Source organism: Ptychodera flava, chromosome 21 (assembly GCF_041260155.1).
Source record: "Ptychodera flava strain L36383 chromosome 21, AS_Pfla_20210202, whole genome shotgun sequence".
Classification (NCBI taxonomy): domain Eukaryota; kingdom Metazoa; phylum Hemichordata; class Enteropneusta; family Ptychoderidae; genus Ptychodera; species Ptychodera flava.
The window spans coordinates 16,312,788-16,340,569 of record NC_091948.1 but is presented as its reverse complement, the minus strand read 5'-3'; the positions used below and the strand labels follow the sequence as shown (position 1 = coordinate 16,340,569).

Genomic DNA, 27,782 nt, shown 5'->3' with positions numbered 1-27,782 from the left:
TGACAACACCCCTGCTGGGAATATTTGTTTGATTATGTAAATCATCCCTCAGCCATGGCTTCCATGTGATGTCTGGAATACAACAGAATTTTAAGTGATACGAATGAAAGCTGTTTAATAAATCGATGAATAAATATGATATTTTCAAATGCCATACCTCTATGAATTTATTATGGACCCTGTTCTTGTTGATGCAGTTGTTTGCATATATGTCACAATTTTTTTCAATTTTTTTTTACAATTTTGATAATTTATCAGCAACGCATGTTACCTCGTCGTATTGTTTTTGTTTTTATTTGTTCCTATAACGTCTCGCCATGTTCTCACATATTCACGTGAACGCAGGGCCCGCTTCAGTGGATGTGCTGGTACGTACTGAAACTGAAAATAGATTAGGTTGCAATGATTCTCTGCGCTCCTCAAATAAACGTCAGAGGGAACATCTTGATATCGGATTTTCATAAGGGCGTTAAAGACGAAATTTTAGGCATCTCAACAAAAAAGGGGCGATCTACGCACCACTGAGAGAATGGGTGATTTCCGATTGAAAATTTATTAGTATTTAGGCAGAGAAAAATGTTTCACAACACGGTGCTAACGTATTTTATGAGGCTTATTTTTTCTGATTTAATCACTCAGTTAAGCCATGAGAATATGTAATATATGTTAAATGGAACATTTTGAACAGAAACTTCAAAGTATTTGAAAGCAGAGAGCTTTAAAACGGATATTGCATGTTAAACTTATTTTCTCTTTTAAGGGTCAATTTTAGGTTTAAAGCATCAGCATTTTAATATATTAACTTGCGAAACATATCAGAGAAATTTGCCAAAATTCGGAACAATGATCTGACATCATAAACAGAACATAAATGTCACAGTGCTAAAAACTACAATGTAACGAATGGTTCTGGGTCGTCTGCCGATATCTCTATGGCAACAATGCCGTGCGAGCGATTTTAATTACTGACAGACCTCGCGTCTACAGATCATACCACATATTAATCATCTTTTGAGAGAAAAACAAAGGAAGACCAGGGTTTGCGGACGCACCTTGCTGACCCAAAAAATATTTTACATTAGTCTACGAATTACTAACGTCTATACAGCCTTGGTGAATGGCGTTTTCAAAGGATCAGTGTGCAACAAAAAATGGTTTAGGCAATGCCCCTCAGATTACATTGAGTATACCACTGTAAATTTCACCGAAACATTTGCACTATTTAAGGTGGCGTTGCACCTAACCAACACAATTTTTAAAGCAATATTTCTTATCAAAGATCACATGAAAACCCCCTCATACTGTCTATTGTTCAAAAATCACAGAATTTAATCTTTATTATGTTACCAAAGGTACATATTTGGGTAGAAAACCTTGGTTTTCGCTATTAATGATAAAACATGATTTAAGTCAAAAACTAAACAGTACTTTCTGAAATTTAATACCTCATTGAAAACGACAATTTTTTTGCATTATCTATTCTTAAATGGCAGGGATGAAAAGACTGACATTCAAAAAAGTGATTAAAATCATGGCAAGCAAAATTGAAAATGACTCTAATTCAAAATAGAAGAACTCTATTGCCAAACAAACTTGTTTTTATATTGTACAGTATTTGAAGAACACAGTGTGAAAATTTCGCAAAATTTGATTGAGCCAAAGTGGACGTAATAACGGCTCGTAACTTCGTCTTTTCCATTGAACATAATTATGTTGATCCTACAGGTGGTTGAGTTAACTGTCTTTTCCATAAAACATATGTTGATCCACAGTCCCTCTACATACTGTGGTTGATCCTACAGGTGGTTGAGTTAACCATGATAGGAAATATTTACAAACATCAAAATCTATATCCATTAATTTAATGAGGGTAAGTCCATTTCAATTTCAACGGCGTTGGTTTTATGCAAATTGATTCAATACTGTTATTTTCATTTCACTATCCCTCGAAAAAATCTAAACTAATTAGTGTAGCGACGCATTGTTCGATGTCACGTCAGATCAACCGAGCACTTCTGAAGAATGTCACCGACCATATACTAGTGACTTGCGCGGGGACTTTGTTTAAAGTGGGTGGAGGGGTGCACGTCGTTGACCTCACTCCCTCTTAAACCATCTGGGCCTGTCAAGATGAACGGAGACAGATGCAGCCAGGAGGTCCTCTCGTCGTGCACTTTGCGCTCCACAGCATAGTACTGAAATGACCTTGCCAATAAGCATGGTGGTTCTTCCACACAATCTGTCGACTCCAGTCTGAATGAGACAAGCGCTAACTCACCGAAGGTTTGGTTACCCTCAACCCGGTTTGATCCGCCTGTCGAGGCGGTTTACCAGGGTTTGGTCTTGTCTGAACAGGATGTTTCAGCAGTTAACACTTTAAACAAATTTTACTGGGATAAAGTGTTTAATTCCATCTTTTGATATGCGACACTATAATATGGGACAATAAATAGTAAACAGACGAAATAAGTATCCTTTGTGAGATGGCCTGTTAATGCCAATGATAAAGACAGGCAACAAGTGTTAAGCAGTGATTGGTGACTTTGTGACGATAACGAACAGTACTGATAGCAACATCCGGGAAACTGAGCAAGAATAAACACGATTGGTTTGAAGTTTGTCGAACCAATGCACAGAATTATCAAATTCTGCTTAATTAAAGTCTCCTCTAGTCGAGAACAGTAAATATTTGAGGACGATCGCAGTGAATGCAGAGTGGAGATAAACTGGATAGTCACAGCTCACACGAAAATGAATAAGGGAGCCGTCATGATTTACGGCCTAGGGGTCGGAGGAAAAGGAGGGGGGGTCACTCAAAAATTGAAAGCTGCAAGGGGATTGCTCAAAATGTTGAGAGAAAGAAAGGTGTTACTCAATTTTTGGTGCGAAATAAATTAAAACACCTCTCAGATTGCACCATTGCACAATTTAAATGTGCGACACCCCCTCTCGTGCTCTCCCCTTTGGGGTGTTCTAACAGTTTTACTAGTAAAAACCACAAATTGAAAAAAGTCCGAGATTGCACCAGACTGCACCATTTCTCACATCAATTTCTCAAAATTTTCACAAGATCTAGGACAAAATTGATATGTTGAGAATTCATCCTTTATTATCACAGAAACGTATATTGTCATTGACTTCAGTTCAATAACCTTTTTGACATTTAACATACCATACAAGCCGGCACCTGGAAAAATTGCACGACTGGTGAGGTTACAAACAAATAATGAATGGATTAAAAATGCTGACTCTGATTGATGGTCCTCTAATATCGTTTACAGAAATGTAAGATTTTGCAAATGACACAAGAGGGTTGCAGGTTTTCCATTCCTGCATATTCTTTGGTCTTCAATCTCTGGTAAACTGAGAATTTTTTTAACAAAATGTATTGTCATTGTTCGGTTGTTGAATATTGTGACTCAAACACTGATCATGCAAAAAATGTAATAAAAATATTAGTGTTCAATGTCATTTTCAAACAGTTCTACTGAATGCAAAATTAGTTGAAACACTTCTCAGATTGCACAATTACAAACATCAATTTCTCAAAATTTTCGACGCGAGAAGGGGGACCCTTCTCGCCCTCTCCTCCTTGGGGTGTTCTAACAGTTTAACTCATTGTACCAGACTGCACCATTGCACACATCAATTTCTAAAAAACATTATATGCAAGATACATGTGGACACTCCCCTCTGACACTTTCCCCCTCAGTCTCTCGCGTGTTCTCCCTCTGTACTTTCAAATTCTGCCCAGTCAGCTATCCTAGTGAAAACCCTGTCATGATACCCATCTAAATTAAACAATACTATATGGTTGGATACTGGTTATAGCATGAGCTTTTACATCTGTATTTTGTTGTGACTTTGAATTTCATTCTATTGGTTTCACCTTTTTCAATCGTTATGAGATAACCTATAAAATCTAGCAGGGTACATCAGGATTTGAAGGTCTTAGCTATTGCTTCATTTTTGTAAATTTTACAAATACATGTATTGATCTTTAACTGTTCTAAGTTGGAAGGGGGTCAGTCAAAATTTCTGTGTTAGAGAGGGGGTGTTACTCAAATTCATCATGGTTGGCAGGGGGTGTTACTCGAAATTTCGGAGTGTCCGATGAAGTTCCTCCGACACCCCGGCCGTAAATAATGACAACTCCCTAAGAAAGAGAGTTAACACAGCTTGAATCGTGGCCATATGTTGTTTTTGTAACCTATTGCACGACACGTTATAGACATTAATTTAAACGTTTATGCGCAATATGTGTTATTACATACATGTCAATTGAATACAAAAATTGAAAATTATTTTGTTGCAGTTCAATGAACCCTTGGCGGTACAAAGTTCGCTCTATCTCAATGAAACTGATAATGAGGGCACTAATTTTTTAAAAGATAAATTTATTCCAACAAAGTGGTAAATAAAACAAATCGACATAACCGTGAATGTGTCAAGCGTTTGAAGGCAATTACAAAGCAACTTGAATGAAAAAGATCATCATATAAATACATTCAGGACACATCCTTCTCCTTCAAGTCTTACAAGTCTTAAAAACTTTGTGATAAAATCCCCAGCTTTGTTCATCATCTTATAAGTGAGATATAATGTATTCATCCATGAGGGGAGATAACATTTTAATTGCATAACATAGGATTGAAGGGAAACTTGAATCCCATCAAGAGTAACAGAATTTCGAATATTTCAAAGTCTGTATTTTACAAGGGAAGTGATACAGTATATAATGTCTGATGTTGCATTATTAAGCTTATCAATTCCTGCAATTGCTTATCTTTTGATATTAGTACTGTTATCAAGGTTGTGTTTTCTGACAAAAAAGGGAATACATTTCTGCCGGATTTCTTTTACATATTTACACTCAAATAAGATGTGTTCCAGCGTTTCTTCTTGCCGACAAATATGGCATTTCCCATCATTTAAATTAAAAGTTTTGGCCAAGCATCCTGTGACTAGGCCACTAATTTGTCGCTCTGAGGAATCTATAGCGCCATTTACGATGTTACCTACGATTTGCGCTTCTAAGCTGCTGCTAAAATAATATGCAACATTAGAATGGTTTGAATCTATTTTTCAGATATGGCACTTTCGACGTTGCAGTAATAACAGTGTATACTTTGGCTCAACAATCAAAAATATGACATGACATGACATGCACCATCTGTGGCGTTTACAATTTAAATCCTTTGATAACATCAAAATTTCTTTCACCCTTTGAGCGCCAAAATCAATTTTTGTCACCTTTATAGAATATACCCCAATCAATTATTTTCAGATTTTTCAAATAATTTTGATAAAAAAGCCAATGAAATGTGATATCCGTTTGGTCCAAAATTATCTAAAGAATTACAGAAAATTTTAAAAATTGGTAAAATCTTGCACTAAAATTTTGGCGGGAAAATTAGAGCATTTAAAGGGCCCGGCAGGATTAAATTTGAGTGAATCAAAATTCGTTCATAATATATAGTGAAAATTAACAGCAAAAAAAGTCTTGAATAAAGAAAATTCCTTCGCTTTCGGCACAGTAGAGATATACCCTCATACTAGCAGGCATTCCCTAATTAATCGCTTGACGGTCACTGTTTAGACCGAAGTTTGATTGATGGTTTGATTTATTCCAAAGCCTCTTGAAGGAGTCAGTAATTTGATCTTATAGTCATCAGCATATATGGTACAAAATAATTAGCATTGCTCAAATTAAGATCATAATGTGTTTTCTGGTAGACGACACACTCAATTTTGATTGCTTGAAACACCATTAGTTTTGTATGACAGGTTCCTATAATTTCAATCGCCAGTTTCAATTACACTTTCTAATTGCTATGAAATGCTCATATTGACCCTCTTGCAAGTGAGTTTCCATGGCAGTTTATTGGGATTGTCACAATAACTTTTTCGGATCATTGAACTTAAATATTCAACCTGATGTCTTTTTCGCGGCTGCCTGTACGCGTTCCTTGCAAACTGTAGTGTAATGTCGCATACCCACGTTGTAGGTCTCCACGCCCCGTTGAACGCTGAGCCTCGTTTCGCATCGTTTCTAAAAAGCCGAAAAATACCATCACGGAGGTGTTGAAAGGAACAAGATTGCGTATCCCCTACCTGTAGAAACACTGCCAATCTATCCCTTATTTCAGCGACAGCCAACTTGACGTAATCTCAATCTCAAAAACTGCAATATAACTATTATACCATGTTTCGTACTGTAAATTATTTGATAAACACTACCATGCACAAAGACAAGATCATTTCATGCAATTGACAATTGATGATCTTCAAACAGTAATGACCAAAGATGAACTTAAAATGATTTAAAGCAACACTGCTCAGCCTTGCAAAGTAAATACCTCAGCAGCTGTATGAATTGATAGACCTGCTTCTGATAGATGTAAGCTGATGAAGGATGAATTTGAGTGTGAGATTGTATGCTTATAGGCGTGAGGAAAAATACGGATGATATCACAACTGATCCAATAATCAGGTAAATAATTAATCTACCTTGTGCAAGAAACAAATAGAGAAACTGATATTATAAGGCCATCTTGAACTACTGGATAGTGGTGGTACTAGGCAAAGAAAATTGGGCAGAGAGGATCCACGGCGATAGCTATAAACTGAGAAAGTACAGCCACACCCAAAACGGTGATAGCGTATCACTTGTCACTATTTCTTTTTAAAATTCCTGTATAAGTACCACGTTGAATGATTCAAAATCTGCAACTCCTACCATATGCAGGATAAATGCAATAACGTATAATGATTATTGACGTCATTCAGACACTTGCTGGCGTGTGTTGTCCGAATGCAGAGTTGAAATATTCAGACACTTGCTGGCGTGTGTTGTCCGAATGCAGAGTTACAATATTCAGACACTTGCTGGCGTGTGTTGTCCAAATGCAGAGTTGAAATATTTAGACACTTACTGGCGTGTGTTGTCCGAATGCAGAGTTGAAAAATTCAGACACTTGCTGGCGTGTGTTGTCCAAATGCAGAGTTGAAATATTCAACAGCCAACCTGATACGTTAGTGTCATATTACCGCTGTAGTGATACTTGTGAGAGAGAGAGAGAGAGAGAGAGAGAGAGAGAGAGAGAGAGAGTAATTCAGACTCTTGCCCTCATTAATATATATATATATATATATATATATATATATATATATATATATATAGATATAGATAAAGATATAGATATATAGATATATCCTCGTAACCAACCTTCTGTCGAAATTGTGACCTAATGAGAAGTATTTTACGACTTGACGATCAGAGATAATTTCTTTCTAAAATTGATTACCATGGCTGACACACACATCGAGCTCAGTGGAATATCAAATGGGATAAAACATAATGACCAACAAGAAACCACTTCCTCAATTTTTGCCCCATATTCGGATTCTAATTCAGAATCCTTTTTCCTTGTTGCTCTCTCTCTCTCCTGCATTCCCTTGTTTGATTTCCGTTTGGTTGTAACTTTTGATGTGATAATTGAATGACGGTTCACTCCATAGTATGTATGATCGTACATGTTATAACGGCGGGATTTTTCCAACACTTCATAATGTTGAGCACTTTCGGCCCACATGTAAGCTTACATCTTTCTCAAGCCCCAGTACGCAAAGAACGCCAGAACAATGGCATTGATGATGGATCAAGTAGATTGAAAACTCGACGGGCAAAGTTTGTTTGACACGAACCAGAGTCAAGAGTGAAACAGAAAGTCAAAAACTCGTTTTACTGTCAATCATGCAAACTAAACCTCAACGTGGGTGTGTAACGTTTTCTTCAAGTCAGCCAACATATTGGCAACAAAGTTGCCAGGAATATTTTCCAATATTTGAACTGCATATAAAGTATTCTTTTCATCCCGTTTTCTCATCTCAGCTACGACTGACATTAGATCGAAAAAATCTCAGCGACTATCGTGTCTTGCAAGTTGACTGTATAAGTGTGAGGGCGGCACGTCTCATTCGATATTTATAAAGTATCAGGTGTTGGCAAATCACCATTAATCTGTGCTTTTACGACTTATCCGGACACCAAACTTGCTAATTACCCAGCAACTTCGCTGATGATATTGAGACTTTGATCGGTAATTACCAAAGCACTTTGGTAATTCACCTCAAACTTGATACTTGATCTGGCTGCATGAGTGCTCCATGGGGTACACAATGTGTATACAAAGTCACTGATAAGTATCATACTAGTGCCATAAACTAATTTGTTACCAGGTATTGGCATTCCACTGAACAGCATTCCTCAGTAAAACAAACATATGTACATGTGTGCTGTTCATCCGTGTTACATGTAAAACTCAACTACGGAGAGGTTAGAAGAGTATAATGGGTCGTTAGAGTTTGTTTAATTACTTTTCAGAGCAGCAAAACTATTACTTATGTTACAAAATGTAAAACAAGGGGACATTGGAATTCCTATTACAGCATTGTGAGGAAAATCCTACGTTTATATCCAGTTTATTTATAATATGTCACCTAAATAGAATAGTCCCACTCCGCGCATCCCCCATTGGTTTTCCTTCTCTAAAACCTGCAGTTTCATTCGTTTGAAACAATTATACTTTCATCTGTGAAGAGTTTTTACCGGTGACTATTACAACTTTCACTGCCAGTTGTTGTTTTCATAAGATGCAGACCATTTGATACTGAGGTACGCTGAGTTGCTTTTATGTGCAGGCAATGCAGATGCCACTTCACAGTTCACACTGTGCTGTTGATCGGCAAAGTGCAAGACGTCTTTGTTTCACTTTTTTTTAATTTTAAGATATGATTCATGGGAAAATTTTACCAAATGTCACTGATGGGATTGTGTTTTCAATTTTATTTGATGCAGGGATATGAAATACTGTGTCAGTTTAGCTCGAAATCGTTGCGGAGTTTTGCTGCCTTTTGGCAATGGTTGTCTATCAGCATAAATGTGATCGAGGAATGCCAGTTCATGGAGATACAGAGATTGAAAATCTTACATGTATTCTAGCTTCCTTTACCATTTCTGCAGGTATAAGTTGATTTAGGAAAGTGATTGAAAGTTTGAGTGGTGTTCAATAATTGTGCCTAAATCAGCACAAATTGAGTGGAAAAGTATTGAAGTAAGACTGTTCAATCAGATATGATGTCCATTGAAGCATTGAAGTTACAGAAATATTTTGGTGCAGTGGGCAGGTTTACTGCATTGCAAGTTGTATTAGTCCTGTGCCATTTTCATCACTTTGTTCAGCAATTTTTGTATGGGTACACTGTTGAATACTTTGAGTGCAAACTCATGTCTCAAATTGGTTTATGCTATCACTGTATGCACTGAGATGTCGGCGTCTGTGTTTACACTTTGCCACCCATGGAGTTACTGCAGCCAGATCAAGTATCAAGTTTGAGGTGAATTACCAAAGTGCTTTGGTAATTACTGATCAAAGTCTCAATATCATCAGCAAAGATGCTGGGTAATTAGCAAGTTGGTGTCCGGATAAGTCGTAAAATCACCATTAATCTGTGCATCAAAGCAACATACCGTAGTTGTAACTAGTCGGTGTGTCTTTGCCGTCTTCCCTCTCCGATACTGATAATCCAAACATTCAGCTTTGCCTTGTTACAGGTATATTTCATCGGTGTCAGTGAATATTAGTTGATCATTCTTATAATTCATTTGAAAGGCTTGAGTGATTAGAGGACTTAAATTTTTAATTTCGCTGAAAATACAAAGCATTTAAGATGATTTATTGATGAAATGAGAACAATGCCAACATTTAAAAAATGGAATAATTTGTAACCTTAATTGATTACAAAGTTGAGTTTACGAAAATATTTTTGTCGATTTGTCGCTGATGTAAAATTGGAATGCTTAGTTGTTACATTGGCACAGATGCAAAGATAAAATTTTCGCCAGATACCTATGAGTTAGTCGCATTATTATTGTAAGACTACAAATTATGAACGTTTTATGCAATATATTGCATGTTTGGAAAAATGGCGTTCGTATTTTTTTGTCTTTTACTGTATGATAAGATCACGTGTACGTCGGGAGGGCAACAAAAATGTTTTTCACAAAACAAGTTTCCATGTCAACATAAAATGTCATATTCGTCACACCTTAAGAATTATTTACAATGATCTAATGCATCCTAAGAGGATTGGTTTGACTGAGGAAATGTTACAGATAGGATTTCAATTCTACATTAATGTTTAAAACTAACGTTTAACGGAGTTACATACAAACTCAAGTACATTGGAAATATCTGAGGGATTTGACCATTTCATTAGATGATGGTATTTACACTGCCAATATGAATAATATAAAACAATTCTTTTTTAAGTTTTTCCTCTTCCCATACCGGTAAATTATTTGAAACCTAAAAAGTCACAATACTTTCGTTGAATTCTGCTCATATATATATATATATATATATATATATAATATATATATATATATATATATATATATATATATATATATATATATATATACATACACACACACAGATATATATATATATATATATATATATATATATATATATATATATATATATATATATATATATATATATATATATATATAACTGCAAATTATGGTCTTGCAAAAAGATTGTAGCGAGTTGATGCGAGAAATATATTACTTTTAAGACACTAATTTACTGCATCACAACAGAAGGAAAATGTGAAAGACAATGTGGCATGTGAAATATTTGCGTTTCCTTTCCATGTCATTCACTGTTGCGTCAGACAAATGCAGAATAAATGTTCATATCATTAAACAAGCCATAAAGAAACGATCGGAATCGTAAATTTCGAATAATGTTGAGTTGTGTCATGCGGTCGCACGATCCACACAGTGAAATGTACGATTTATTAATTCCACAGATTGATGTGCCAATTAAAGCGTAATGCTTTGTAAATATATGTATCTGTGGCTAGGGTATGATTCGCATTAAAGTTAATTGAGGTCAAACTTTTCGATGTGATATTCATTGATACAGACCTATTTAACTTGCCGTCCTACAAAGACGCCCATACGTCAGTACGATACATGTAAGATATGCCATTAGCGTTTTAGCTGGTACCAGGATATATGGTCATGGGGCTTTGAAACAGTAGCATGAATTAAGTTACTCTAAGGTCATCATTCGTGGACAGAAATAAGTTTATCGTTTATCTGATGTTAGTTACTGGCCATAAATTTTAAGCAAAGAGACAGAGCTGGCGACTTTAAACGTATTTATGCTTTAATTTCATTTCCACCTATAGTATTCGTCTCTTTACGTCACATACCCACTCCGATAAAATAAAAAAAACGAAGAAACAAGTCAATGAGTGGACTTTCAATGTCAAATGTTGCATGTCGGTCTCAAAGCTGACATTATATCAATTTTTTTTTCAAGTCACTTGTTTTAAATTGTGAATGCGTTTTCCCTATTCTATCGATATCAAGATCTCCCGGCATGCAACTTCTTTGCGATCCACACGGCCGACACACGACAGACGTTAAACATCAAATATGAAGTTTGCCTTTTCTTCAGTGAATCATATGACGACAAATTGGCCGTTAAGTAACTACCCCTTTGACAGTTATCAAAATCAAAGCGGGGAATGTAAAAGTGAAAAAAAAACGTTTCTTCTGAATCGACCCTATCAATGTCACCCTGAAAATATATTACAGCATATATAATTCATGTAAAAAATCGTTTGGTATGAACCGAAAACGCACAGCATGAGTGTTTCACAATCAGACTGTATAAACTGGATGCATTTGGGTTTCACTGTAACCTGCGTTGGACGTCGTAAACTTGCTTCCAATTATGCATGTTGATGTATCCATGAAATAAAACCGACTATGAATTTTTATAATATTCTCTAAAGATGACAGTACAATAATGCATACGAAAAATGATAAGTCTCCATGGGTTTAAATCATGCTTTGCCCTTCTATAGAATGTTCACGCATCAACAAGCTCCGGCTTACGATGCACATCATCGCTATCATTTATTCAGGGGCCAATTTGAAAACTCGATTGGAAGGTTTGTGACCAAAGATGTGTTTCCTAAGCCTTCTGGCGCTCGCAAACATGAAAGACTTGTTCTAAATCGCATTGAAATGCCAAGTTTTGAAAAATTTATAGTATTACAGTGGTGGTGTAAGTTTGAATATTGAAAAACGGGTGATAGCTTGACAGGCAGCGAGAACATGAGTTCACACGTGCTCATTTTGCGCAAAGTACAAGAGTGTGAACAGAAGGATTCGATCTACAAAAGCCAAACTTAAATGCTAAGCGTCGCTGTCGCCAAATGGCTTAGTGATGAATGAGAAGTCTGCCTGAAGGATGCGATTAAAACATTCTCTCGTACTTAATTATTCATAAAGCAAAAACAGGCAGACAAATCCTCTCAGTGTTGCCCTGAAATGCTCATATTAAGTTATTCATAACCTGAAGGTCTCGGATATACATGTAGTTTTCGATCAGTTACAACAGTGACTTTGCATTCATCAGAAAAGCCTAACGCGCTTATCATATTCATCTGTAAATCACAGGGTAGACGTGAAAACTCGATGGAAATTAAATGACTGCTTTGTGAATAATACAAATACACACATCAATGGGAGAGTCCTATATTGAGCGGGACGATTAAGCATTGTCATCTGAGCATGTCCTCATTTTATTGAGGACATTTAATTTTCATATTTGCATATTCTATTGTGTTGAAGCGCTGTGTGTTTTTGATGTAAAAATGGCAAACCCGCATATCACACATTCCATGTACCACCACATTTAAAGGTCATCGTGATGTCAAAGGCCATGTTAAAATTGTTAGCATTAGAAAGTCATCTTTCATATCCGTGGCATCGTTCGGTCCGCTCGGCTTGCTTAGGGAGCGTTCAGTTATTATTGACGGGGGATGGGCCGGCAATTTCTTTTTGCGCATCAGTCAAAATAAGTGAACCCACCTACCCATTGCACCAAAAAATTGACGACCCCCTTTTAAGATGACACAAATTTCATGACCCCCCCCCCCCCCACATTGCTTAAGTAAAGCTGCACACGCAAACACCGGGGGGGGGGGGTAGAATAAAAAAAAAAGATTCTCAGACTTTTTCATATGACCCCCTTTACAAACTCACAAGGTGTTAATGTTCAAATTTCCCCTTCTGGCTTGCTATACTTTTGAAATTACCCCTCAAAGGGATTGGACAGAAATTGCAGGTGGATCGCAATATTTTTGCGCAAGCGTGTGTGTACAAAATTTTGATAAGCTTATTTGGATATAATTGATAATCAGCTGTTGATAATATTGATTTACTATACATGATAGTCTATGAGAAAACTATGTAATACTTTTTCAATACAAAAAACTAGCAATATCATTTGATAATTTAGATAAATGTACTTCATTTAAATAGGATTGTTACAACCAGTATGTGTACAAAAAATTTGACTTTGGAATTTCACCAAAAATGTTCATCCACTATACATGGGTGTCTATGATAATATTGTGAATAATTTTTTTCCAATGAAAAAATTGCTATACTTGTGCATATACAGACGTTGGATAATTAACATAATTGTACTTGATTAGAAAATGATTGTTAAAGGTGCATATTATGTGTACAAGAAATGTTATTTTGGAATTTCACTGAAAATGTTCATCCACTATTCATGGTAGTCTGTAAAGAAACTAATATTTTCCCTATACATAACAAGCTAAATCTGTGTATTTATAGTCATTTGATAATTTATCTTAATGTACTTGATTAGACTAGGGGTGGTAACAAATGGATTTGTGCACCAAAAATTGGATATTGAAATTTCACCGAATGTAGATTCATTGTACATGGGAGTCTATGGGGAAAGTATGAATACTTTTTTTCCAATACAAAAATAGGTAAATCTGTGTATTTATAGACATTTGATAATTCATTTCAACTAGTGTATTACGAATTTTGACCTAGTGTTATGGATTACGAATGGGTATAATTGCGATTATTGTAAAGTACTTAGACTAGGATGGTTAAAAGTTGATATGTGTGCAAGACATTGGATTTTGGAATTTCACCGAAATGTTGGGTCACTATACATTGGAGTCTATGAGAAAACTATGAAAAACTATGAATAACTTTTTTACTGTACTAAACTAACTTAATCTGTGCTTTTATAGGTGTTTGACAATTGATATAAATGTACTTGATTCAAATAGGGTATTTGAAAGTTCAGATGTGGACAACAATTATGAAATTGGAATTTCACCTAAAAGTATAATTTCATTTTTCATGGTACTAGCAGTCTACAGGTAACTGTTAAATGTTTTCCCTGACAAAACTTGCTATATCTCTAATATGAAGGTATTAGTCTCTGTAACTTCCTCGTTCTTTAAGAGACTTGGAGAGAGAGAGAGAGAGAGAGAGAGAGAGAGAGAGAGAGAGAGAGAGAGAGAGAGAGAGAGAGAGAGAGAGAGAGAGAGAGACAGACAGACAGACAGACAGACAGACAGACAGACAGACAGACAGACAGAGACAGAGAAAATGAGACATACAGGGACAGACAGAGACACAGAGAGACAGACAGACAAGGAGAGATAGAGAGACAAAGACAGCGAGAGAGAGTTGTCACATTTCGCCTGGAGTATCAGACTTACTTAAATTGCTTTTCGGATTATGCGGATATACTGCATTGATGCAACAAGGAGTCGTGATTTTAATTTTAAATTAGCACACTGCGCTATCCCTGGATATTCCCAGGAGCTAAAGAAAGACAAATCATAATGTTTTGGTGCCAACCTCAAGGCTCAGTTATTAACTGAATTAAGGCAGAGTCACACGTTCGCGGATACTTATTTTGACATCAGCTGTTCTGTTTGTTCGCAACTGCAAAAACAAATTTTCTCACATTCCTGGCCACTGGGAGTGTGGGATCGACGGTGTGGGAAAAATGGAGCCCACACTCTCAGAAATCGTCCCACACTCTGCAGTATATGTTACACGAACTCTTGTTGGATAATAAATAGTTTTTTTCGTTCCACGCCCAAAATGTTATACAATGCCACGACGATATCTATGCATTGGAGCGTCTACAGAGACGTGCAATGAGACTTATTCTTGACGTTGTTCCGCCTCTTTCCACTTTTCACGACGAGTTTTTTTTTAAATTATACTTACTCACACGCAATTTGTGCAATTTAAACGTACTAACTCAGATGTTATTGATGTTAGGATCGGTGTGCCGAAAGGGTCCATACTGGGGCCATTACTCTTTATTATTTATGTTAACGATTTGCCCCTTCACCTTAAAAATTCATCCTGTACTTCCTTTGCAGACGACACAACACTTCATGTTTCAAACAAGTCCTTAAACACCATATCTACTTACCTGAATGCTGATCTAAAAATAGTTGAAAATTGGTGTCTTACTAACAAACTTTGTATCAATCCCAGTAAGACAAAATCAATGATTATCACAACTTCTCAGAAGAGACGGCACATTGACAGTGAAAACTTCAACCTCACTTTGGCTGGTAAAACTATTGACCGCGTCTCATCAGAGAGGTTGCTAGGGGTCACTATTTCTAATAACCTAGACTGGTGTGAACACATTTCAACCATTGAAAGCAAAATCAATTCCAAATTGTTTCTTTTGGCACGCATCAAAACATTTCTTCCTCTCCACTCACGCAAGCTAATTTATTACTGTTTCATCTCACCACACATCAATTACTGTTCTAATGTTTGGAGCTTTACTTCCAGTAGCAATATCTATGCATTGGAGCGTCTACAGAGACGTGCAATGAGACTTATTCTTGACATTGTTCCGCCTCTTTCCACTTTTCAAATGTATACTCAGCTTCATTGGCTGCCTATTAACTTGAAACTCCGTTGTAACCGTATGGCCAAAATCTAGCAACTCACAATCTAACTGAATCTAACCTCTGATTACATAACCAGTATGTCCAATAATTATATCCCTTCCAGACCACTTCGTTCTTCCAATCAGAACCACCTTAAAGTTCCCAAAACACGTACACTTCTTTATCAGAACACCTTGTCAGTTGCGGGTGTGGATGAATATAACAATCTCCCCAATTCAATGAGGGACTCTGAGTCACTGACTAGTTTTAAGAAATCTTGTAACAACTTTTTGTATAATACTTACTTGTCTGATGCCTCATCGTAGTTTTTTTTATATTTGTACTTCTGGTTTTTTTTATGGTTTTCATAGTGTGCTGTAAAGTGTAATATGATTTTCTTTTGTCTATTCGACCTCCATGAAAAGAGTGTTTTCACCTATGGAGTTATCGAGTTTAAACAAGCAACCTAGCGGCCGATATAGCTCCGCTGTGTTTATGTACAGAATAACTATTTTTGACACATGTTGATGAAGAAGGTGGAAATCTTTGATAGCTCAATGCAGTGGCCAGAAAAAAGTGGCTAAAATAAGCTGCAAAAATACAAAATTGAAGATTTCATCATACTTTGAATATATCACATCCGATCATCCCTTAAGAACATGTCAACCAAAGCTATCTGACGAGTAGTTTTTTGAGAATAAAATATTCTGACCAAAATGGCAACAATTGCCCCCAAAAATAAAATTGCAGATTTCATCATAATTTCAAAATATCACACTTAGTTCATATATAGAAACCTGTATACCAAATTTCAAAGCTGTTAGACCAGTACTTTTTGAGAAACGCATTTTTCGACCAAAAATGGGAAAAATTGCCCCCAAAAATAAAAATTGCAGATTCATCATAATTTCAAAATATCACACTTAGTTCATATATAGAAACCTGTAAACCAAATTTCAAAGCTATCAGACCAGTACTTTATGAGAAACACATTTTTTGACCAAAAATGGCAAAATTGCCCCAAAATTACAAAATTGCAGATTTCATCATTATTTCCATAAATATCATTTAGTTCATCTGTAGAAACCTCTATACCAAATTTCAAAGCTATCAGATGAGCAGTTTTGGAAATACACATTTTTGACCAAAAATGGCAAAAATTGCCCAAAAATACAAAATTTCAGATTTCATCAGAAATTCAATATATATTACTTAGTTCATCTATAGAAACCTGTAATACCAAATTTTCAAAACTATCAGACCATAACTTTTTGAGAAAAACATTTTTTGACCAAAATGGCAAAATTTAAACAAAAATGTGCAAAAAAAAAAGCAAAAATTTGCCAATTAAAAATGCAAAAATTTGAATATTTAGGCCACAATTTGAACAATCTGAAAAAGATCATCCCTAGGGACATATGTACCAAATATAAAAGCTATCTGACCAGTAGTTTTGAAGTAGAAGATTTTTAAAGATTTTTTTACCAAAAATGACAAAAATTGCCTTAAAAATACAAATATGCAAATTTCACTACCATTTGAACAAATCTGATGTAAGTCACCCTAAGCAAACTGCATATCAAATTTCAAAGCAATCGGACGAGCGGTTTCAGAGAAGAAGATTTTTTTACCAAAAACACCAAAAAATGCCCCAAAAATACAAATATGCAAATTTCACCATGATTTGAACAAACTGAAGTGAGGTCACCCCAAGTGAACTGCATATAAAATTTCAAAGCAATTGGACTCGTGGTTTCAGAGGAGAAGGCAATTGTTGACGGACGACGACGGACGACGACGGACGACGGACGACGGAAGCCGGACAACGACGGATAATCAACCTATTTGATAAGCTCCGCGTCGCTGACAGCGGAGCTAATAAAGATTAATAATAATAATAATAATAACAAGGCAGTATTGCTGAATGCAATGAGTACTTGGGCCGTGATAGAGTAATTTTGAGGACAATATATACTACTATTCAAATATGGTCGTGAATTTCCTCCTGTCAATTAGGCATTTGATTAACTGGTTATTAAACGAAGCAATGGCATGACAACGGCAAAATATGTCTAGCAACTTTTGTGGAGTTTGAGGCAGGGGTTCTTTATTTATAGTGGAAATTGCTTAAACTCCTTAAATATTCAAATTACAGCAAATTTCTTTTGTCCTCGATGGTAGATGTCTAATATTTAGATGGGCATATTTAGATTTCTACCCTATAGTTATCCTATATACCAAAAATCGGACATCCAGTTCTATTGGCTTGCTCAGAATTAGATATGCGCATAATTAATGAGGTACAATATGTGGTGTCATAAGGTGTCCCATCATACCAAATATGAAGGTGTAGCACTTGTGGTTACTGAGTTGTGGACAAATATATATATTTGAGGTAAAAGGTCATTGAGGTCACATCACATTTTGTCATAATAATTGTATTGCTAAGTTATTCCTATATACTAAAAATCAGACCTCTAGCTCTATTGGCTCGCTCAAAATAAGATATGCACATAATTAATGAGGTACAATATATGGTGTCATAAGGTGTCCTATCATACCAAATATGAAGGGTGTAGCACTTGTGGTTACTGAGTTGTGGACAAATATGTATATTTGAGGTCAAAGGTCATTGAGGTCACGTGACGTTTTGTCAAACAAATTATATTGTTAACTTATCCCTATATACCAAAAATCAGACCTCTAGCTCTATTGGCTCGCTCAAAATTAGATATGCACATAATTAATGAGGTACAATATGTGGCGTCATAAGGTGTCCCATCATACCAAATATGAAAGGTTTAGCACTTGTGGTTACTGAGTTATGGACAATAATGTATATTTGAGGTCAAAGGTCACCAAGGTCACATGATATTTTGTCAAAATGTCTGAGATATCTGCGTGAACCGATGGACTCACTGATGGACTCACGGATGGATATGACCCAATCTATAAGCCCCCTGGACTTTATCCGTGGGGACAAAAAACTGTGTCACTGCATCCTTTAGGCAATATGAATACGATGAGAAACTAAATTTTTATTTTTCTTGGCCTTATACATGGGAGTCTATGGAGAACTGCCTTATACATGGGAGTCTATGGAGGTGTAAACTAAAAAGTCCTCTAACACGGCCAAATTCGATCGCATTGTGAAACAAATCGACGTGCATCTGTATGGGGTTGGGTACTATTCTTGTGCAAAGTTTGAAAGAAATTGACCAGGGCATGTCTGAGATATCTGCGTGAACGGACGGACGGACGGACTGACATGACCAGACCTATAACTCCCCCAGGAGCCCCTGTGGGCACTAAAACAACGCAACAGTTATTACAGCTACACCGGCGGTAGGTTCATATCCAGAGCCCCGTACGTTGTTCTGCCGCCGTCGCTTGAAAACAATCTCATAAACCTGGCCATATGGGCAACTGTGTATGGGCAGCTGGATACTTGACTTCCCGGAGAAGGCGAGCTGTCACGTTCAAGCTCAGGATTATATGTCGATCAAATTTCAGTAAGTTTACCTTACCTAGATGAAATTTTGTCTATAGGCTGAAATTTCGCCTGACAAAATTGCATCGATTTTTCAGGTTCATATCCGACATTTTCGAGTTTTGAGTGCAGACAGAAATAAGTTTTGAGGCAACATGGCTGCGACCCATGTTGACCCCTACAGCCCCCCTGCGTACGATGCTATGTGCTACAGCTAACACACAGCATCGTACGCAGGGCTAGCGAGAGAGTTGCCGACATCGACGGTTATTTACGAGAAGTGAATAAAAGACTGTCATTTTTGGAAGCGATCGAGTAGCTGAGGTAGGCTGGGATACGACTTGGGCCCAAGAACGCTGAATTTCGGCAGTAATTTGGCTTTTTACGTCAAGTCCCAAATGGATTTGAAGTCACCGACCCTACGTACGGGTCTTTGCAGGGCTGTGGTGAGCGGGGGCGATTAGCTGTAGCGGAACACACAGCATCGTACGCAGGCCTAGTTGACCCCAAGTGAAAATGTTTTTGCGATCAAATCTTCCTATATTTTTTTCAGAATTTTCGACAAAATCATTGCTTCTTAAATCTTTTGTAATATATAAAATACTAAAATAAAAATGCGATGTGCCATGTCTCCAGATTTCTAAAATATCGTTCGTTGACCGTTCGACGGAATACTCATTTCGCAAACTTGTGACGCAGTTGAAATTCAATGCTGACCGCCAAATAATCTTAATGAGACGAGATCATTCCAGACATCCTCCAAATTATCCAACCATTCGCGTAAGAGTTCAGCTCGCTTAGAGTATCATAACATTCTTCGGCCTTCGTTTAGATCGACCCTAATCTCTCCCATTTAGGAAATAAATACACAAGCTACCTTGACAAAACTTCGTGCACCATCCAGGACCTTGCCGCACTACAAATCTGTCTTGACGTCATCATCTCCTTACATGGTAATCGGCATACCGTATTTTTTAGCAAAGGAGACACAGAATACGTCGGAGTATTCAGTTTCAAAACGTATTACATTATGTGATGTTGTCAAAAAAAGGTAATGTTACTGCAGTGGTATAAATTACAAAACACAAAAGTTCAAATCAGTTTATTTTGGACTGGCTTTACCCAACATTTCATATTATTTCTTATACCAGATTTGACCACGTGCTTACTGGCGACCCCTTTACATGCAAATTTTGTGTCAAATGGTGTGTTCTCCTGGAAAAAACAAACGTAAGATTTCTATATGAAGGAGGCGAAATTTGCCCTCAAAACTCGAAACCACCCCTTATATGGGGTGTACCTAGCTATTTTGAACGAGCTTCTCGAATCTGCAGCTCTATTTCAAAATGATGGTCTGGTTTTCCTCAGCTCAAGGATAAGTGTTCTCCATCGCTGTGGGTATTACTATTCTCAACTGGGGGTACAGTTTCCAGTCGTAATGTTTTTCATTGTGTCCGGGATATAAAACCTTTCCTTTTCACAATTTTACTTTGATTAACACTTGTCCACATCTTGTCAGCGATTAAACATGTTTCAAGTTTAAATGTTAAATTCTGGTCTCGAGCCCTCTTGTTCGACCAAACTGAAATTACCCCTCCCACTTTGGCTCGTCCAGTGGGTGTAGCAAGGGTCGTGCCATCGCCTAGGAAACGGAGGGTGCATTAATTGTTGCATTTCGATGCACATTTTGATTATATTCAGAAGATTTTGTGGCCAGAACTCAGATAGAGAAGCATTAATATTCACATCTCACTTATTCAAGACTGGCTGAGAGCAGCACTTCCATTCAGTTAACATCATTACGCCATTTATTATGCCAAGAAAGATGAAGCCAAGACATTTTGCCCTCCCTGGTCTCAGCCAGAAATGGTTATACCTTACAGAGTTTTTTCCCACGGAATGAAAACAAATGTACTTGGGCTGAGGCCCAAGTACAACAAGGCAGTATTGCTGAAGGCAATGAGTACTTGGGCCGTGATAGAGTAATTTTGAGGACAATATATACTACTATTCAAATATGGTCTTGAATTTCCTCCTGTCAATGAGGCATTTGATTAACTGGTTATTAAACGAAGCAATGGCATGACAACGGCAAAATATGTCTAGCAACTTTTGTGGAGTTTGAGGCAGGGGTTCTTTATTTATAGCGGGAATTGCTTAAACTCCTTAAATATTCAAATTACAGCAAATTTCTTTTGTTCTCGATGGTAGATGTCTAATATTTAGATGGGCATATTTAGATTTCTACCCTATAGTTATCCCTATATACCAAAAATCGGACATCCAGCTCTATTGGCTTGCTCAGAATTAGATATGCGCATAATTAATGAGGTACAATATGTGGTGTCATAAGGTGTCCCATCATACCAAATATGAAGGGTGTAGCACTTGTGGTTACTGAGTTGTGGACAAATATATATATTTGAGGTCAAAGGTCATCGAGGTCACGTGACATTTTGTCAAAATAATTGTATTGCTAAGTTATTCCTATATACCAAAAATCAGACCTCTAGCTCTATTGGCGCGCTCAAAATTATATATGCGCATAATCAATGAGGTACAATATGTGGTGTCATAAGGTGTCTTATCATACCAAATATGAAGGATGTAGCACTTGTGGTTACTGAGTTGTGGACAAATATATATATTTGAGGTCAAAGGTCATTGAGGTCACGTCACATTTTGTCATAATAATTGTATTGCTAATAAGTTATTCCTATATACCAAAAATCAGACCTCTAGCTCTATTGGCTCGCTCAAAATAAGATATGCACATAATTAATGAGGTACAATATATGGTGTCATAAGGTGTCCTTTCATACCAAATATGAAGGGTGTAGCACTTGTGGTTACTGAGTTGTGGACAAATATGTATATTTGAGGTCAAAGGTCATTGAGGTCACGTGAAGTTTTGTCAAACAAATTATATTGTTAACTCCCCTATATACCAGAAATCAGACCTCTTGCTCTATTGGCTCGCTCATAATTAGATATGCACATAATTAATGGGGTACAATATGTTGCGTCATAAGGTGTCCCATCATACCAAATATGAAAGGTTTAGCACTTGTGGTTACTGAGTTATGGACAATAATGTATATTTGAGGTCAAAGGTCACCAAGGTCACATGATATTTTGTCAAAATGTCTGAGATATCTGCGTGAACCGATGGACTCACTGATGGACTCACGGACGGATATGAGCCAATCTATAAGCCCCCTGACTTTATCCGTGGGGACAAAAAAACTGTGTCTCTGCATCCTTTAGGCAATATGAATACGATGAGAAACTAAATTTTATTTTTCTTGGCATCATACATGCGAATCTATGGAGAACTGCCTTATACATGGGAGTCTATGGAGGTGTAAACTAAAAAGTCCTCTAACACGGCCAAATTTGAAAGCATTGTGAAACAAATCGACGTGCATCTGTATGGGGTTGGGTACTAGGCGTGAACGGACGCACGGACATGACCAAACCTAAACAACGCAACAGTTATTACAGCTACACCGGCGGTAGGTTCATATCCAGAGCCCCGTACGGTCTGCCGCCGTCGCTTGAAAACAATCTCATGCACCCGGCCATATGGGCAGCTGGCCGGATGCATGACTTCCCGGAGAAGGCGAGCTGTCACGTTCAAGCTCAGGATTATTTGTCGATCAAATTTCAGTAAATTTACCTTACCTAGATGAAATTTTTGTCTATAGGCTGAAATTTCGCCGAAGTTTGACAAAATTACATCGATTTTTCAGGTTCATATGCGACATTTTTGAGTTTTGAGTGCAGACAGAAATAAGTTTTGAGGCAACATGGCTGCGACCCCATGTTGACCCCTAGCCCTGCGTACGATGCTATGTGCTACAGCTAACACACAACATCGTACGCAGGGCCAGCGAGAGAGTTGCGACATCGACGGTTATTTACGAGAAGTGAATAAAAGACTGTCATTTTTGGAAGCGATCGAGTAGCTGAGGTAGGCTGGGATACGACTTGGGCCCAAGAACGCTGAATTTCGGCAGTAATTTGGCTTTTTACGTCAAGTCCCAAAATGGATTTGAAGTCACCGACCCAACGTACGGGTCTTTGCAGGGCTGTGGTGAGCGGGGCGGTTAGCTGTAGCGGAACACACAGCATCGTACGCAGGGCTAGTTGACCCCCAAGTGAAAATGTGTTCGCGATCAAATCTTCCTATATTTTTTTCAGAATTTTCAACAAAATCATTGCTTCTTACATCTTTTGTAAAATATAAAATACTAAAATAAAACTGCGATGAGCCATGTCTCCAGATTTCTAAAATATCGTTCGTTGACCGTTCGACGCAAATTTGTGACGCAGTTGAAATTCAATACTGACCGCCAAATAATCTTAATGAGACGAGATCAGTCTAGACATCCTCCAAATTATCCAACCATTCGCATTGGAGTTCAGCTCGCTTAGAGTATCATAACATTTTTCGGCCTTCTTTTAGATCGACCCTAATATCTCCCATTTAGGAAATAAATACACAAGCTACCTCGACAAAACTTCGTGCACCATCCAAGACCAAACGCACTACAAATCTGTCTTGACGTCATCATCTCCTTACATGGTAATCGGCATACCGTATTTTTTAGCAAAGGGGACACAGAATACGTCGGAGTATTCAGTTTCAAAACGTATTACATTGTGTGTGATGTTGTCAAAAAAAAGTCATGTTACTGCAGTGGTATAAATTACAAAACACAAAAGTTCAAATCAGTTTATTTTGGACTGGCTTTACCCAACATTTCATATTGTTTCTTATGCCAGATTTGACCACGTGCTTACTGGCGACCCCTTTTCATGCAAATTTTGTGTCAAATGATGTGTTCCCCTGGAAAAACAAACGTACGATTTCTAAATGAAGGAGGCGAAATTTGCCCTCAAGACGCGAAACCACCCCTTACGGGGTGTACCTAGCTATTTTTAACGAGCTTCTCGAATCTGCAGCTCTATTTCGAAATGATGGTCTGGTTTTCTCAGCTCAAGGATAAGTGTTCTCCATCGCTGTGGGCATTACTATTCTCAACCGGGGGTACAGTTTCCAGTCGTAATGTTTTTCATTGTGTCCGGGATATAAAACCTTTCCTTTTCAAACTTTCTCTTTGATTAACACTAATCCACATCTTGTCAGTGATTAAACATGTTTCAAGTTTAAATGTTAAATTCTGGTCTCGAGCCCTCCTGTTCGACCAAACCGAAATTACCCCTCCACTTTAGCTCGTCCAGTGGGTGTAGCAAGGGTCGTGCCATCGCCTAGGAAACGGAGGGTGCATTAATTGTTGCATTTCGATGCACATTTTGATTATATTCAGAAGATTTTGTGGCCAGAACTCAGATAGAGAAGCATTTATATTCACATCTCACTTATTCAAGACTGGCTGAGAGCAGCACTTCCATTCAGTTAACATCATTACGCCATTTATTATGCCAAGAAAGATGAAGCCAATACATTTTGCCCTCCCTGGTCTCAGCCAGAAATGGTTATACCTTACAGTTTTTTCCCACGGAATGAAAACAAATGTACTTGGGCTGAGGCCCAAGTACAATAACACACGGACCGGAACTACAAAGTAAGCAGGTCAGAGTACGGTGGCAGACGACAGCGTTGTCACGATCTTCGATAATGTTGTACGTCGTTGGTGACAGACTCACGAAAGACGGCCGAATTTTCCAAATAACTCGTGAACATAGGCCACTTTACAGAACACACCGCCAATTTTTTTTTCTGTTGGATATCTCGTCCATAGCAGTAGTTGAAGTATCGTCAAAGCTCGAGGAACTCGCCAAGGAGTACGCGTTAGTGACCCGGATGCGAAGTAGGATAGTCGCTGATACAACTAAATATTCAATGTTTCCAATGTGAATTTAATGCATTTTGTGGTCATATGAGAAAAAGAATCTCATACACTAAGTACCTGGGATCAGTCTTTTGAAAAAATTGAGTTTCTGACAATACAACTTCAGAACTTCATCTTCCTTATTGCTGTGAAAACCATAGGTAACGTCTACCTACGAGTACCTAACCTTCTACCTACCTACCATACCACTTTCCAATTGACCCATAAACAAAAGTAGCTTATATAATCTACTTACCTCAGTTAACATTCATTCCTGTCTGTTTACAGCATATCTATCAACCGACCAAATTATCAACCAACCAACTAACAAACAAATAAAGCAACATACATTGAAGCAGCGTACATATTTGCCTTTTGCCTGACTACTAATATAAAACCATGTCACCTAATTGTCCTTGGAGATCTTGCAAACCAACATACTGATAGATATACGAGCCCTTTCTTATTCCCAGCAGGTATATAAAAAAACCACTCTAAAGTCGATCTTAAGAGACCATACTTTGTCATCTCTCCGAAACATGATTTCACGAAAGCCATTTCGGCCGACATTGTTCAACTATGTTCAGCCAGGCGTGAAAACTACCTGTGCAATCTGCGCCTTCAATTTTAGCTGTACGCACAATGGATTTAAAACTGCCAATAAAAATCCTGTGAACTCAGTAGGTGACATTAGAGCCCGGTGACAACATGATATATCGTTGACTAAATATCTCAGTCAATGAACTCTGTTTTAGTCTTAAATAGTGCTTTGAGCATGTACGCCGCCTCAAATGTTCTGTTGCACAGTAATGCTTCGGCAAAGTTAAGCATATTGCACAAAGTCCGCGCTTTCTTTGAGCGCATGACATTACGTCATTCAATGAAGTCAGTCCTCGTGAACATAATTTTGTCGCGTTATGTAAATTTGCTTGCCTCTGAAAGTAAAGGGTGTGGTCAGAACAAAACGAATAAGATATTCTCTAACCAAAATCGATATGAATGATGACAACTTTCTAATATTAGCAAAAATTTAAACAATATTATTTTCTCCATATATATATATATATATATATATATATATATATATATATATATATATATATATATATATATATATATATATATATATATATATGCGGTTCGACTTGTCCGATACAAAGTGCTCAATACAAAAGTAGAGCAAGATGTATAAGGGTTGCTTGAGAATTGATTTTACAATTTCATCTCTACAACGTTGTTTCGTCAGGAGACAGTGTACCAAATGCAGATGTATATTCATTCCAGTTTACATGTAGTCTTCTGACTCACGAAACAACGTTGTAGAGATGCAATTGTAAAATCAATTCTCCAGCAACCCTTATATATATATATATATATATATATATATATATATATATATATATAGTGGGTAAATGTGATTAGATAAGAAATGACAAATAAATTTGATATAATTTTATTTCCTATTTGAGAAGCAAGCGTGAATATCTTAAATATCTTAGTACTTGCAGCTCATATTTCTCTTCTACAAAATTTTGCCTTCGGAAAAGTAGACAACTCCTGCATTTGTGGGTCATAGACAATGAAAGTCACGAAAGTCAGTGGAATTAGCTGGCGCAACGCTACTCGGCAAGTCGTCACCGTCCGCTATAACTACGATCTTGGACAAATTATTATCTTCGAGTAACGTCTTCGGGCTAATTACGCCGTCTGCATCGAAGTATATCAGCACTTTATACCGTCAAAGTGAACCTCCCTTGTACACATATAGATTAATTTTCAGCGACCTGCATTCGGTGAACTGCAAAGTACAAGTGATGACCGAGTCACCAAGGATACGCCATAATTCTGATCATGACATTCTGCTTGACTACATTTTCCCGCCACATGCCGATTCAGCTCAAGCCACAGTAAAAAATAGTACCATGACAAGTTCGTCTACCCTGCTTTGCACACATAGGCCTATATGGCTGTTCTCTTCTAATTTTCATAGACCGCGTCACTAATTTTGTTATTTTCAAAGGAATAAAAGATAGTTACGTCATCCCTGTGCGTGAAAAAGGAACAAAATCAGTATTTTATGGCTTCTCTTTACACCGACATGAACAACATATCAGGTTCATATCCGTGTTAATGGAGGCATGGGTACTATTGCGTGCTCGCTCTGTACGATACATCATTAATATCTTTGAATGTAGCAAAGCATACATCACATCGTTTTACTATCATGGCCGCACCGTTATCACCTATGGTATTGATGGATATCAACATATATGATCAAGGTTCTGCCAGAAGCGAAAAGACAAAGTCCATCTGAGTAACTATGTACAAGGAAGGCGAGCTAACGATTCTAACTTGGAAAAGAAAATGATTTATTAGTGAGAAGATGTGACAGCAAGAAGGATGGACTGATGTAAAGACATAAATTTCAAACTTTATTTTGAGATTTCTTTACCAGGTACGAAAGATTGATGTCACTCTTATCCCGATAATCATCTGACAAAGAAGGATAAGGGCCTTGGATAGGATGTTCAGATGAAACCATCGGACGTCGGCAAAGATGCGATACTATTCAGGCGTTTTAC

General features: G+C 37.3%; 1 protein-coding gene across 2 annotated transcripts in view; it reads left to right on the top strand.

The window, feature by feature from the left end:
* The window catches only part of LOC139121554 (glycine receptor subunit alphaZ1-like), a 74,190-nt gene that overhangs the window by 2,700 nt on the left and 43,708 nt on the right, over positions 1 to 27,782 (top strand). The gene's annotated exons all lie outside the window — the stretch shown is intronic.